The 13,900-nt window shown below is 43.9% G+C and overlaps 1 non-coding gene across 1 annotated transcript; it reads left to right on the top strand.

Moving 5' to 3' along the window:
* The first annotated feature begins 8,292 nt into the window (after positions 1–8,292).
* On the top strand, positions 8,293–8,364 carry TRNAR-UCU (transfer RNA arginine (anticodon UCU)). The gene has a single exon. It is a non-coding gene; the product is annotated as a tRNA-Arg (tRNA).
* Positions 8,365–13,900: the final 5,536 nt, after the last annotated feature.

The following is a 13,900-nucleotide window of genomic DNA, read 5'->3' as shown; positions in this document are numbered from 1 at the left end:
AAACTAGTCCTGAAAAGGACTGCAATTACAATTAGTCTTTACTCCCACAATCTATCTATTTAAGAGCACAGACCTGCCTGATAAAAGTCGTAGGAAATGCTGTAACCTAGTCCTTAAAAGGACTGCAATCACAACTATTCCCTACTCCCAAGCTATCTGTAGATTTGTGCGAAAATTGGCTTGAAATTAACAAGGTATAGCGCACACAGCAACAGCGGTGCCGTCTAACACGCAGCTGCTGCAGTGAGAAAATGGTGGCGACGGGGAAAATGGCTTGGTCTTATAGGGCAAGGACATGTGACATACACTGCCAATGACACATGCCCTTGCTTGTGTGAAAAAAAGCACTTCGCTCCGTGTGTGCGCTGCTGATAGGCTGACAGATTGCACTTCCCCACTGTAAATGCGGGAAAGAGAAAAAAAAATGGAGATCTTCATTATTCCTGCAGAGATCCATCCCCTGCCCCTTCTCCCACCCCCCACCCCGCTGTACACTCAAACTGCGTATTAACATTAATTTTCATCATTACTGAGAAAAAATCCAGTTATGATTTTGGTGCACGAACAGTCATCGAACATAACCTCGAACAGCCGAATTTTTCTCAAATCGTTCGTGTTCGCCGAACGGCTCGAACACTGCCCAAAACAGATTGAATTTGAGATTGGCAACCAGTTCGAGTAGAACAACGCTCATCTCTAGTGCCACGATTTCTTCATGCACTTTTTAAGTGAGTTATATTATGGTCGGAAACTTACCTTTCATATGATCTTGTGGTGCAATGGTAGGGCGTCTGACTGTAGATTAGAAGGCTGAGTGTTCAAATCATGTCAGAGTCAAAAAACTTGTTCATAAATTAACCCATGTCTGGATTAAAATTGAATCTGTGTTGCTATCTGTCAGCACAGTGTCTGAAAAAGTGTCTTTTAGTTGAATGTTATAGATTAATATCTTACAAACAATTCTTTGATGAGAAAAATCATCGGGGAACAAAAGCAAAACATTGAATATTTTAGACACGTCGGGATCTCCTTTCACTTTGATCATAGCATTGTCATCTTTGAATCCATATGAAAAAGGGTTCTTTACTAGATTCTAAATTTTAAACAGGAAAACCCTGCATTCCCAATATCAAGATGTTCATTCGTTCTTGTTTAAGTCATTTTCAGTCTGTGAGCAAAAGTAGCAAATTTTGAGATTTGCGCGATTTCTTCATACACTTTTTATTTGAATTATGGGTGGTAAGTAGAGATGAGCGGTGTTCGACTAGAACTGTTCGCCAATCTCATATTCGAGCTGTTTTGGGTGGTGTTCGAGTTGTTCGACGAACCCGAACGATTTGCAAAAAATTCGGCTGTTCGAGGTTATGTTCGATAACTGTTCGTGCACCAAAAGCGTGTCCTGCATGTCTGGCGCTATTTAGAGCACCAATCATGCAGGGATTGTCTGCCACTCACTGTAATGCCACAGCCATGGTGGTTGTGGCATTACAGTGATTGCCCAAATCGATGGGAACAGTGCCAACAGTGAAACATGAAAAGCCGGCAATTCAGCAGCGGCATATACCGGTACCCGACAATTTAGAACCGAAAGAATAGAGCTTCACACATAGATTAGATAGATATAAACATGTCAGCCACATATATACGAAGTACAGTGAAAGTGCTGCTTACTGTACTTGTCATTTAGTGTAAAGGATTTATCAAAAAAAATAATAGTGTTTTCATGCACCGTCTCTTTAAAAAAGCCGGCCGGCAATTCAGCAGCGGTACCCGACAATTTAGAATAGAAAGAATAGAGAATCACACATAGATTAGATAGATAGAAACATGTCAGTCACATATATATGAAGTACAGTGACAGTGCTGCTTACTGTACTTGTCATTTAGCGTAAAGGATTTATCAAAAAAAATAATAGTGTTATCATGCACCGTCTCTTTAAAAAAGCCGGCCGGCAATTCAGCAGCGGTACCCGACAATTTATAACAGACAGAATAGAGCTTCACACATAGATTAGATAGATAGAAACATGTCAGTCACATATATATGAAGTACAGTGATAGTGTTGGTTACTGTACTTGTCATTTAGTATTAAAATAAAGGATTTATTATTAAAAAAATTGGCGTGGGGTTCCCCTTAATTTTAGGCTCTAGCGGAGGTTAAGCAGACGGCTGGGGCAGATGTTTGAAGCCTGGGAAGGGGGTAATATCCACGGAGCTTCCCAGGCTACTAATATCAGCCCCCAGCTGAATACATAGCCTTTACTAGCTATTAAAATGGGGGACCCCCCCAAAAAAATGACGTGGGGTCCCCCCTAATTTAATAGCTAGCAAAGGCTAGGCAGACAGCTGGGGGCTGATATTAATAGCCCAGGAAGGGAGCCATGAATATTGGCCCCCTCCCAGGCTAGAAACACCAGCCGTCAGCCGCCCCAGAAATGGCGCATTCATAGGATGCGCCAATTCTGGCACTTAGCCTCGCTCTTCCACGCTGCCCTGGTGCGGTGGCAGGGGGTAATAGGGTTGGGGTTGATGTCAGCTTATAATGCCAGCTGACATCAAGCCCAGGTTAGTAATGGAGAGGCGTCTATAAGACACCCCCATTACTAACCCCATAGTCAAAGTTAAAAAAAACACAAACACCCAGAATAAAGTCCTTTAATTGAAATAAAGACACAATCCTTTATTGTTCTAAATTAAACCATACTTACCATCACGCCCATTCCAGCTGAAGCCAACAATCTCCTGCAATATAAGAAAAATAATAAAGCAACCTCATCCTTACCTTTCCATGGTTCCCACGACGGCTCCAGCTCTGCTACATTGAGATGACAGGCTGGACCGCGTTCTGCTTGCCATGCCGCAGACACTGAGAAGCACAGGCATGCTTGCGCTCCTCAGTGTCTCTCTGTGACGGCATAAAGATGAGCCGAGGTCATGTCCAATGAACTCGGCTCACCTCATGCACGTCACTGACAGCGTTGGAGAATTCTCACGCTGAAGCGCTGAGTGCAGGAGAATTTTCCCACGCTGTCAGTGACGTGCATGAGGCTGATATTTAAATTTGGCGCACAAATCGGTGATTGGTCGCGGGCAGCGTCCGCGACCAATCAGCACAGTAGTGTTTAACTTTGGCGGCAAGTTCAGTGATTGGTCGCGCGCCAAGACCGCGACCAATCACCGATTTGGGAGCCACATTTAAATATCATCCGCGACCAATCAGCACAGCGTTGTTTAAATGTGGATCCAAGATCGGTGATTGGTCGCGGCCGATATTTAAATTTGGCGCACAAATCTGTGATTGGTTGCGGGCAGCGTCCGCGACCAATTAGCACAGTAGTGTTTAACTTTGGCGGCAAGATCATTGATTGGTCGCGGTCAAGACGGCGACCAATCACCGATTTGTGCGGCACATTTAAATAGCGGCCGCGACCAATTGGATGTCAGCACCGCTCCCCGGTCCTCCCTTCACACCCTAGCCGCATGGATGTCAGCGGCGCTGCCTGTGCGGATACTTCCGCTGCGAGAACCCGGGACATGAGCGGGCGCTCGCAGCAGAAGAATCCCGACCCGCAGCGCCGCTCCCCGGTCCTCCCTTCACACCCTAGCCGCTGATGTCCCCACAGTATCCGCATGGTGTTACAAAGGTCCGGACATTTGTGTTAAAAATCGCTGATTGGTCGCTGGCGCTGCCTGCGACCAATCACCGATTTGGGCGCCAAATTTAAATATCGGCCGCGACCAATCACCCATCTTGGCTCCACATTTAAACACCGCTGTACTGATTGGTCGCGAACGCTATTTAAATGTGGCGCCAAAATCGGTGATTGGTCGCGCCCAGCGTCGGCGACCAATCAGCACAGCGGTGTTTAAATGTGGAGCCAAGATCGGTGATTGGTTGCGGCAGATATTTAAATTTGGCGCCCAAATCGGTGATTGGTCGCGGGCAGCGCCAGCGACCAATCAGCGATTTTTAACACAAATGTCCGAATCTTTGTAACACCATGCGGATACTGTGGGGACATCAGCGGCTAGGGTGTGAAGGGAGGACTGGGGAGCGGCGCTGCGGGTCGGGATACTTCTGCTGCGAGCAGTCGCTCATCTCCCGGCTTCTCGCAGCGGAAGTATCCGACCAGGCAGCGGCGCTCCCCGGTCCTCACCAATACGATTCGCTGATTGGTCGCGCTCTCCGCACGCGACCAATCAGTGATCTTGGCGCTAAAGTTAAACACCGCTCTGCTGATTGGTCACGGACGCTGCCCGCGACCAATCACCGATTTGGGCGCCACATTTAAATAGCGGCCGCAACCAATCAGCAAGCTTGGCGCCAAATTTAAACAACGCTCTGCTGATTGATCGCGGTCGCTGTCCGCGACCAATCAACAGTATTGGCACAAAATTTAAACCCTGCTCGGCTGATTGGTCGCGGCCGGCAACCGTGACCAATCAGCAGTATTGGCGCCAAATTTAAAACCCGCTCTGCTGATTGGTCACAGTTGCCGGCCGCGACCAATCAGCGATTTTGGCGCCAAATTTAAACCCCGCTCTGCTGTTTGGTCGTGACCGCCGGCCGCGACTAATCAACATTGTTGCCGCCAAATTTAAACACCGCTCTGCTGAATGGTCGCGGTCGTGACCAATCACCATTATTGGCGCCAAATTTAAACCCCGCTCTGCTGATTAGTCGCGACCGCCGGCCGTGACCAATCAGCGATATAGTCGCCAAATTTCAACACCGCTTTGCTGATTGGTCGCGGTTGCTGGCCGCGACCAGTCAGCGATTTTGGCGCCAAATTTAAACACCGCTCTGCTGATTGCGCCGGGTCTGCCGCATACATATTCTAGAATACCCGATGCGTTAGAATCGGGCCACCATCTAGTTTCATGAAATAATTAAAAAAAAAAATTGACGTGGGGCTTCGCACTATATTTGTGTCCAGCCAGGTACAGCAGGCAGGAACGGGCTGCCCCCAACCACCAGCTGCCTATTTGTACCTGGCCGGACACAACATTATAGGGAAGCCCTTTTTTTCTTAATTATTTCATGAATTTCATGAAATAATTAAAAAAAAAATTACGTGGGGCTTCGCCCTATTTTTGTGTCCAGCCAGGTACAACTAGGCAGCTGGGGGCTGGAATCTGCAGCGCAGGGAGGCCCAAGCTTTCTGAACCTCCCCCGCTGCAAAATGCAGTCCGCAGCCACCTCGGAAAATGGCGCATTCATAGAAGCGCCATCTTCTTGCGCTGTACCCAACTCATCCAGGGCCCTGGTGCGGTGGCTCACTGGGTAATAATGGGGTTAAGGCCAGCTTGGCATTATCAGCTGGCCCTAAGCCCGAAATTCATGGGGTCACGCCAATATTAGACATGACCACCATGAATTTCTAGTAAAGTATTTAAAAAAAACACAACACCCAGAAAAAAGTCCTTTAATTGAAATAAAGACACAATTCTTTATTGTTCTAAATTAAACCATACTTACCATCACGCCGATTCCAGCTGAAGCCAATGTCTTCTGCAATAAAAGTAAAATAATTAAGCAACCTCATCCTTACCTTTCCATGGTTCCCACGACAGCTTCAGCTCTGCTACATAGAGATGACAGGCTGGACCGCAGCAGAACGCTGCCATCCAGCCTGTCATCCCGCGAACACTGAGAAGCGCAGGCATGCTTGCGCTCCTCAGTGTCTCGCTGTGACGGCATAAAGATGAGATGAGTTCATGTCCAATGAACTCGGCGCACCTCATGCACGTCACTGACAGCGTGGGAGAATTCTCCTGCACTCAACACTTCAGCGTGAGAATTCTCCCATGCTGTCAGTGACGTACATGAGGTCAGCTGAGTTCATTGGACATGAATGAGGTCACCTCTTGCACGTCACTGGCAGCGTGGGAAAATTCTCTCGCTGAAGCGCTGAGTGCAGGAGAATTTTCCCACGCTGTCAGTGACATGCATGAGGTGAGCTCATTCATGTCCAATGATCTCAGCTCACCTCATGCACGTCACTGACAGCGTGGGAGAATTCTCACGCTGAAGTGCTGAGTGCAGGAAAATTTTCCAACGCTGTCAGTGACGTGCATGAGGTGAGCCGAGTTCATTGGACATAAACTCGTCTCATCTTTATGCCGTCACAGCCAGACACTGCAGAGCGCAAGCATGCCTGCGCTTCTCAGTGTCTGCGGGATGACAGGCTGGATGGCAGCGTTCTGCTGCGGTCCAGCCTGTCATCTCGATGTAGCAGAGCTGAAGCTGTCGTGGGAACCATGGAAAGGTAAGGATGAGGTTGCTTTATTATTTTTCTTTAATTGCAGGAGATCATTGGCTTCAGCTGGAATGGGCGTGGTGGTAAGTATGGTTTAATTTAGAACAATAAAGGAATGTGTCTTTATTTCAATTAAAGGACTTTATTCTGGGTGTTTGTGTTTTCTTTTAACTTTGACTATGGGGTTAGTAATGGTGGTGTCTTATAGACGCCTCTCCATTACTAACCTGGGCTTGATGTCAGCTGGCATTATAAGCTGACATCAACCCCAACCCTATTACCCCACTGCCACCGCTACAGGGCAGTGGGAAGAGCGAGGCTAAGTGCCAGAATTGGCGCATCCTAAGGATGCGCCATTTCTTGGGTGGCTGACGGCTGGTGTTTCTAGCCTGGGAGGGGGCCAATATTCATGGCACCCTTCCTGGGCTAGTAATATCAGCCCCCAGCTGTCTGCCTAGCCTTTGCTAGCTATTAAAATAGGGGGGACCCCACGTCATTTTTTTGGGGGGTCCCCCATTTTAATAGCTAGTAAAGGCTAGGTATTCCACTGGGGGCTGATATTAGTAGCCTGGGAAGCTCCGTGGGTATTACCCCCTTCCCAGGCTTCAAACATCTGCCCCAGCCGTCTGCTTAACCTCCGCTAGAGCCTAAAATTATGGGGACCCCCACGCCAATTTTTTTTTAAATAAATCCGTTATTTTAACACTAAATGACAAGTACAGTAATCAACACTGTCACTGTACTTCATATATATGTGACTGACATGTTTCTATCTCTCTAATCTATGTGTGAAGCTCTATTCTGTCTGTTATAAATTGTCGGGTACAGATGCTGAATTGCCGGCCGGCTTTTTTAAAGAGACAGTGCATGAAAACACTATTATTTTTTTTTAAAAATCCTTTACACTAAATGACAAGTACAGTAAGCAACACTGTCACTGTACTTCATATATATGTGACTGACATGTTTCTATCTATCTATTCTATGTGTGAAGCTCTATTCTTTCGGTTCTAAATTGTCGGGTACCAGTATATGACGCTGCTGAATTGCCGGCTTTTCATGTTTCACTGTGAGCACTGTTCCCATCGATTTGGGCAATCACTGTAATGCCACAACCACCATGGCTGTGGCATTACAGTGAGTGGCAGACAATACCTGCATGATTGGTGCTCAAAATAGCGCCAGACATGCAGGACACGCTTTTGGTGCACGAACAGTTATCGAACATAACCTCGAACAGCCGAATTTTTTGCAAATCGTTCGGGTTCGTCGAACAACTCGAACACCGCCCAAAACAGCTCGAATTTGAGATTGGCGAACAGTTCTAGTCGAACACCGCTCATCTCTATTCTTTACTAGACTGTAAATTTTAAACTGGAAAACCCTGCATTCCCAATACCAAGATGTTCATTCATCCTTGTTTATGTCTTTTTCAGTCTGTAAGTAAAAGTTGCAAATTTCGAGAAGGTGTGCCACGATTTCTTCATGCACTTTTTAAGTGAGTTATGTTTTGGGCGGAAAGATGCTTTTCGTATGATCTTGTGGCGCAATGGTAGTGTGTCTGACTCCAGATCAGAAGGTTGCGTGTTCAAAGCACACCAGGGTCAAGCAACTTTTTCATTACTTAACCCATGTCTGGATTAAAATTGAAACTGTGTTGCTATCTATCAGCACAGTGTCTAAAAAAGTGTCTTTTAGTTGAATGTTATAGAATAATATCTTACAAACAATTCTTTGATGAGAAAAATCATCGGGGAACAAAAGCAAAACATTGAATATTTTAGGCACGTCGGGATCTCCTTTCACTTTTATCATAGCATTGTCATCTTTGAATCCATAAGAAAAAAGGGTTCTTTACTAGATTCTAAATTTTAAACAGGAAAACCCTGCATTCCCAATATCAAGATGTTCATTCGTCCTTGTTTATGTCATTTTCAGTCTGTGAGCAAAAGTAGCAAATTTCGAGAAGGTTTGCGCGATTTCTTCATACACTTTTCATGTGAATTATGGGCGGAAAGTTTCTTTACGTATGATCTTGTGGTGCAACGGTAGCGTGTCTGACTTCTGATCAGAAGGTTGCGTGTTCAAATCACACCAGGGTCAAGCAGCTCTTTCATTACTTAACCCATGTCTGGATTAAGATTGAAACTGTGTTGCTATTTGTCAGCGCAGTGTCTGAAAAAGTGTCTTTTAGTTGAATGTTATAGATTAATATCTTATAAACAATTCTTTCATGAGAAAAATCATTGTGAAACGAAATCAAAACATTGAATACTTAATGCATTTCAGGATCTCTTTTCACTTTTATCATAGCATTGTCATCTTTGAAACCATAAGAAAAAAGGGTTCATGAATAGATTCTAAATTTTAAACTGGAAATCCCTGCATTCCCAATATCAAGATGTTCATTCATCCTTGTTTATGTCTTTTTCAGTCTGTAAGTAAAAGTAGCAAATTTCGAGGTGTGCCACGATTTCTTCATGCAATTTTTAAGTGAGCTATATTATGGGCGGAAATTTTCTTTTAATATGACCTCATGGTGCAACGGTAGCGCATCTGACTCCAGATCAGTAGGTTGCGTGTTCAAATCACATCAAGGTCAAAAAACTTTTTCATAACTTAACCCATGTCTGGATTAAAGCTGTGTTGCTATCTGTCAGCACAGTGTCTGAAAAAGTGTCTTTTAGTTGAATGTTATAGATTAGTATCTTACAAACAATTCTTTGATGATAAAAATCATCGGGGAACAAAATCAAAACATTGAATATTTAAGGCACGTCGGGATTAGTGTTGAGCCACCCCCGTAGTGTTCAGTTCGGTTCATTGAACACCGGGATGTTCGAGGAACTGCTCGTCGAACTGTTCGTCGAACACCTTAGAACACCGTGGAACACTGTTAAAACCAATGGCAGGCAAACAAAAACACATAGGAACACATAGAAAACACCTTCAAAGGTGTCCAAAAGCTGACAAACTGCTCAGAAGACGCTTTCTTTAAAAAAGCCGGCCGGCAATTCAGCAGCGGCATACACCGGTACCCGACAATTTAGACATGAAGGAATAGAGCATCACACATAGATTAGATAGATAGAAACATGTCAGTCACACATATATGAAGTACAGTGACAGTGTTGCTTACTGTACTTGTCATTTACTGCAAAGGATTTATTTAAAAAAATAATAGTGTTTTCGTGCACCGTCTCTTTAAAAAAGCCGGCTGGCAATTCAGCATCTGTACCCGACAATTTAGAATAGAAGGAATAGAGAATCACACATAGATTAGATAGATAGAAACATGTCAGCCACATATATACGAAGTACAGTGACAGTGTTGCTTACTGTACTTGTCATTTAGTGTAAAGGATTTATTAAAAAATATAATAGTGTTTTCGTGCACCGTCTCTTTAAAAAAGCCGGCCGGCAATTCAGCAGCGGTACCCGACAATTTATAACAGACAGAATAGAGCTTCACGCATAGATTAGATAGATAGAAACATGTCAGTCACATATATATGAAGTACTGTGACAGTGTTGCTTACTGTACTTGTCATTTACTGCAAAGGATTTATTAAAAAAAATAATAGTGTATTCATGCACTTGTCATTTAGTATTAAAATAAAGGATTTATTATTAAAAAAAATTGGCGTGGGGTTCCCCGTAATTTTAGTCTCTAGCGGAGGCTAAGCAGACAGCTGGGGCAGATGTTTGAAGCCTGGGAAGGGGGTAATACCCACGGAGCTTCCCAGGCTACTAATATCAGCCCCCAGCTGAATACCTAGCCTTTACTAGCTATTAAAATGGAGGACCCCCCCAAAAAAATGACGTGGGGTCCCCCCTAATTTAATAGCTAGCAAAGGCTAGGCAGACAGCTGGGGGCTGATATTAATAGCCCAGGAAGGGAGCCATGAATATTGGCCCCCTCCCAGGCTAGAAACACCAGCCGTCAGCCGCCCCAGAAATGGCGCATCCATAGGATGCGCCAATTCTGGCACTTAGCCTCGCTCTTCCACGCTGCCCTGGTGTGGTGGCAGGGGGTAATAGGGTTGGGGTTGATGTCAGCTTATAATGCCAGCTGACATCAAGCCCAGGTTAGTAATGGAGAGGCGTCTATAAGACACCCCCATTACTAACCCCAGAGTCAAAGTTAAAAAAAAAACACAAACACCCAGAATAAAGTCCTTTAATTGAAATAAAGACACAATTCTTAATTGTTCTAAATTAAACCATACTTACCATCACGCCCATTCCAGCTGAAGCCAACGATCTCCTGCAATAAAAGAAAAATAATAAAGCAACCTCATCCTTACCTTTCCATGGTTCCCAGGACAGCTTCAGCTCTGCTACATCGAGATGACAGGCTGGACCGCAGCAGAACGCTGCCATCCAGCCTGTCATCCCGCAGACACTGAGAAGCGCAGGCATGCTTGCGCTCCTCAGTGTCTGACTGTGACGGCAACCAGATGAGCCGACAATGAACTCGGCTCACCTCATGTACGTCACTGACAGCGTGGGAAAATTCTCCTGCACTCAGCGCTTCAGCGTGAGAATTCTCCCACGCTGTCAGTGACGTGCATGAGGTGAGCCGAGTTCATTGGACATGACCTCGGCTCATCTGGATGCCGTCACAGCCAGACACTGAGGAGCGCAAGCATGCCTGCGCTTCTCAGTGTCTGCGGGATGACAGGCTGGATGGCAGCGTTCTGCTGCGGTCCAGCCTGTCATCTCGATGTAGCAGAGCTGAAGCTGTCGTGGGAACCATGGAAAGGTAAGGATGAGGTTGCTTTATTATTTTTCTTTTATTGCAGGAGATCGTTGGCTTCAGCTGGAATGGGCGTGATGGTAACTATGGTTTAATTTAGAACAATAAAGGAATGTGTCTTTATTTCAATTAAAGGACTTTATTCTGGGTGTTTGTGTTTTCTTTTAACTTTGACTATGGGGTTAGTAATGGGGGTGTCTTATAGACGCCTCTCCATTACTAATAGAGATGAGCGTTGTTCTACTCGAACTGTTCGCCAATCTCAAATTCGAGCTGTTTTGGGCGGTGTTCGAGCCGGTCGGCGAACACGAACAATTTGAGAAAAATTCGGCTGTTCGAGGTTATGTTCGATAACTGTTCGTGCACCAAAATCATAACTGGATTTTTTCTCAGTAATGATGAAAATTAATGTTAATACGCAGTTTGAGTGTACAGCGGGGCAGGGGATGGATCTCTGCAGGAACAATGAAGATCTCCATTTTTTTTTCTCTTTCCCGCATTTGCAGTGGGGAGGTGCAATCTGTCAGCCTATCAGCAGCGCACACACGGAGCGAAGTGCTTTTTTTCACACAAGCAAGGGCATGTGTGATTGGCAGTTTATGTCACATGTCCTTGCCCTATAAGACCAAGCCATTTTCCCCGTCGCCACCATTTTCTCACTGCTGCAGCTGCGTGTTAGACGGCACCGCTGTTGCTGTGTGCGCTATACCTTGTTAATTTCAAGCCAATTTTCGCACAAATATACAGATAGCTTGGGAGTAGGGAATAGTTGTGATTGCAGTCCTTTTAAGGACTAGGTTACAGCATTTCCTACGACTTTTATCAAGCAGGTCTGTGCTCTTAAATAGATAGATTGCGGGAGTAAAGACTAATTGTAATTGGAGTCCTTTTCAGGACTAGGTTACATCAGTTCCTATCAGTTTTTGCCAGGCAGGTCTGTGCCAGTGCTGTGCAAGTTTTTTTCACAGCATTTGGCTGAATCTAGCAAAGCTAATCCTTTTTGGCCTATTGCAGAGTGTGTTAGTCAGTGGAGTAGCCTATCTGTGTTGCAAGATATACCACGTGTGTATAGAATACCAATTTTTTTACTGCACCTAGTGAAGTAAAATCTTTTGGGCATAGCATCATTCTATTAGTCCATCTATACTGACCTCCATCAGGTTGCAAATTAAAAATAATTTTTTTCTGCATCTAGCTCTGAAAAAATATTTGGGCTTCTAGCAGTGTGTGGGACTTGGTCTATTAGTCCATCTATACTGACCTCCATCAGGTTGCAAATTAAAAATAATTTTTTTCTTCATTTATCTCTGAAAAAATATTTGGGCTTCTAGCAGCGTGTGGGACTTGTTCTATTAGTCCTTCTATACTGACCTCCATCAGGTTGCAAATTGAATATAATTTTTTTCTGCATCTAGCTCTGAAAAAATATTTGGGCTTCTAGCGTTGTGTGGGACTTGGTCTATTAGTCCATCTATACTGACCTCCATCAGGTTGCAAATTAAAAATAATTTTTTTCTGCATCTAGCTCTGAAAAAATATTTGGGCTTCTAGCAGTGTGTGGGACTTGGTCTATTAGTCCATCTATACTGACCTCCATCAGGTTGCAAATTAAAAATAATTTTTTTCTTCATTTATCTCTGAAAAAATATTTGGGCTTCTAGCAGCGTGTGGGACTTGTTCTATTAGTCCATCTATACTGACCTCCATCAGGTTGCAAATTAAAAATAATTTTTTTCTGCATCTAGCTCTGAAAAAATATTTGGGCTTCTAGCAGTGTGTGGGACTTGGTCTATTAGTCCATCTATACTGACCTCCATCAGGTTGCAAATTAAAAATAATTTTTTTCTTCATTTATCTCTGAAAAAATATTTGGGCTTCTAGCAGCGTGTGGGACTTGTTCTATTAGTCCATCTATACTGACCTCCATCAGGTTGCAAATTAAAAATATTTTTTTTCTGCATCTAGCTCTGAAAAAATATTTGGGCTTCTAGCAGTGTGTGGGACTTGGTCTATTAGTCCATCTATACTGACCTCCATCAGGTTGCAAATTAAAAATAATTTTTTTCTTCATTTAGCTCTGAAAAAATATTTGGGCTTCTAGCAGTGTGTGGGACTTGTTCTATTAGTCCTTCTATACTGACCTCCAGCAGGTTGCAAATTGAATATAATTTTTTTCTGCATCTAGCTCTGAAAAAATATTTGGGCTTCTAGCGGTGTGTGGGACTTGGTCTATTAGTCCATCTATACTGACCTCCATCAGGTTGCAAATTAAAAATAATTTTTTTCTGCATCTAGCTCTGAAAAAATATTTGGGCTTCTAGCAGTGTGTGGGACTTGGTCTATTAGTCCATCTATACTGACCTCCATCAGGTTGCAAATTAAAAATATTTTTTTTCTTCATTTAGCTCTGAAAAAATATTTGGGCTTCTAGCAGTGTGTGGAACTTGTTCTATTAGTCCTTCTATACTGACCTCCAGCAGGTTGCAAATTGAATATAATTTTTTTCTGCATCTAGCTCTGAAAAAATATTTGGGCTTCTAGCGGTATGTGGGACTTGGTCTATTAGTCCATCTATACTGACCTCCATCAGGTTGCAAATTAAAAATAATTTTTTTCTGCATCTAGCTCTGAAAAAATATTTGGGCTTCTAGCAGTGTGTGGGACTTGGTCTATTAGTCCATCTATACTGACCTCCATCAGGTTGCAAATTGAATAAAAAAATTTTCTGCATCTAGCTCTGAAAAAATATTTGGGCTTCTAGCGGTGTGTGGGACTTGGTCTATTAGTCCATCTATACTGACCTCCATCAGGTTGCAAATTAAAAATAATTTTTTTCTGCATCTAACCCAGCCAATAGTTTTGGCCTAATACCACAGTTTG

This window comes from Phyllobates terribilis, unplaced genomic scaffold (assembly GCF_046119375.1).
Source record: "Phyllobates terribilis strain yellow unplaced genomic scaffold, ASM4611937v1 Scaffold_11__3_contigs__length_659146591, whole genome shotgun sequence".
Lineage (NCBI taxonomy): Eukaryota > Metazoa > Chordata > Amphibia > Anura > Dendrobatidae > Phyllobates > Phyllobates terribilis.
The sequence above is the reverse complement of the archived record's forward strand: the minus strand, read 5'-3'. Positions and strand labels throughout refer to the sequence as shown.